This window comes from Octopus bimaculoides, chromosome 3, assembly GCF_001194135.2.
Source record: "Octopus bimaculoides isolate UCB-OBI-ISO-001 chromosome 3, ASM119413v2, whole genome shotgun sequence".
Classification (NCBI taxonomy): domain Eukaryota; kingdom Metazoa; phylum Mollusca; class Cephalopoda; order Octopoda; family Octopodidae; genus Octopus; species Octopus bimaculoides.
This window is the reverse complement of record NC_068983.1, coordinates 132,207,043-132,209,547: the sequence shown is the minus strand read 5'-3', so window position 1 is coordinate 132,209,547 and position 2,505 is coordinate 132,207,043.

Below are 2,505 nucleotides of genomic sequence, written 5' to 3'. Positions count from 1 at the left end.
GGGGAGGTGAGAGTGGGGGTCTAAGGGAAGGGGTGGGTGGATGTGATGTATAGGAATGGTGGGGTTGGAATGTGTAGAGGTGGGGTAACGAGGGAGGGGGTGACGATGGAGGGAGATGGCGGAAGGGAGAAGGTGAGTAGGAGTGAGTAGGTGCCAGAGCAAGAGATGAGAGTTGGGTGGGAGGAAGTAGGTGTGAGAGGAAGAGAGGAGAGAGGAGTATGTTTACATGAAGAGGGGAGGAGAGTTGAGCCCAGGTGACACAAAAGAGCAAAGAGAGAAGATTAATCCCTGCTCACGGCGAAGACGGTAGAGCGCAAATGACGCGAGACCGGGGTGTCGCTGCCGAGTCTGATGTCTCGGAGGTGTTCCACGAATCGGGCAGCTAAGCGGCGTCCCGTTTGACCGATCTATAGAGAAGGACAGAGATCAGGAGATGCAGTAGATGACGTTGCTACAAGTGCAAGTGAAGCAGTCAGTGATATGATATGCTCGATGATAGGTGCCTGTGATGAGGGTGGTGTTGGAGAGGTAAGGGCAGGTGCGGTAGCTTGGGCGTGAGCAGGGGAACGAGCCGGGTTGGGATGTTGAGTTAGAAAAGAAGCTGTGGAAAAAGAGGTCTCATAGTTTGAGGGCTCGTTTGAAGGAAGGGAAGTGGAGGGTCAGACTGTAGTCACCGGGAGGTAGGTGAGGGGAAACGGTAGACGGGTGACGGTGTGGCAGGTGCGAGGGATGAGAGCAGATGCACATATATATATATATATAATATGTGTGGCTTATGTGCAAAAGGCCAACATATATACGTCACCAAAATGCAGAAGGGCACTAATCCGCACGAACATTGCAAGAAATAAGTCAATAAACAACTCGATAAACAACAAAACCACTCCTTATGGTAGCAGATACAGCCAGATCTTTGATGATTTTGAGTTCTGGTGCTTAAGACTGTGGCTCTCACCACGCCTAAATATATAAGAAATGTTAGAGACGGAGAATGAAATATATGAGGAACTTTATTACTCGCAAAGATCGTTTTGGTGCATCGTGCATCGATTCCACGCAGGTGGGATGCTGTACAACGAACCGGCTGTGATGCATCCCTCTGTGCAGGCACATATTATTAGGTGACGTTGTAAAGGGTATCGCGTTAAATAAACTCTGTTTCACTAATTTTTCATATATGTTTTACATGTTTCTCTCACCAGACTGCAGCCATACTGGAGCACCGCCTTGAAAGATTGTACTCGAATGCATCGAACTTATTTTTTTAAAACCTTAGTGCTTATTCTAACGGTCACTAAGGCTGAAACGCTAAGTTATACGGAAGTAAACACACCAACACCGGTTCCCAAGTTGTGGTGAGGGACAGACACAGACACAAAGATAAACACATACATAGATCTATCTAACTAGCTATCTATTGTTATATTTTCATATTCGGATATTTTAAATTAACATTACGAAATTTATAAAATCTGTGAAGAGGCCTAGAGAATCATAATGTACCTCTATTTCATTTATTTCATTTATAAATTACTTCAGCCTTCTGGAGTTATATAGATAGAATGGGGCATGTCACCTCTAGACTGAAAGAGATGTAAGTCATTATCCCATTTTCTGTCACTATATATATCCTTTTTTAATTACTGATATAATATAATATGCCACATGTGTTTGTTGTTGGCATTCCATCGCTTAGGCCGTCGAGGGTTCCACTTGATCCGATCAACGGAACAGCCTGCTCGTGAAATTAACGTGCAAGTGGCTGAGCACTCCACAGACACGCGTACCCTTCACGTAGTTCTCAGGGATATTCAGCGTGACACAGTGTGACAAGGCTGGCTCATTGAAATACAGGTACAACAGAAACAGGAAGAAAAAGTGAGAGAAAGTTGTGATGAAAGAGTACAGCAGGATTCGCCACCATCCCCTGCCGGAGGCTCGTGATACTTTAGGTGTTTTCGCTCAATAAGCACTCACAGCGCCCGGTCTGGAAATCGAAACCGCGATCCTATGACCGCGAGTCCGCTGCCCTAACCACTGGGCCATTACGTGTCCGCCATGTGTTTGTATATTGTTATTATTGTCCTTTTAGTAAACGAATAAACAAGTAAATTGACACAATACAATATCTCCAAGTTGATGAATACCACCTATTCCCCCCATTTTCTTATTGCTATATAAATTAATGATACAATATCTTTTTACCCGCACCCATTTATTGCATTGTGGTAATACCAGTGTAATAATAATTGTGTATTATTCCAGCAGTATATTGGATAGACAAGCAACAATCATAGACGCATGCAACATACATAACACACACGCACACACACGCACACACACGCACACATACACACACATGTAGTTATGGAATTATGCCTTATGCCTTTTCAAGCAGATACACAATTGAACACACCTGACAGTTACAATTTTTTTCTATTTATTTCTGCGAGTCTCTGACTCTCTATCTCTCCCTCTCTCTCTCTCTCTCTCTCTCTCTCTCTC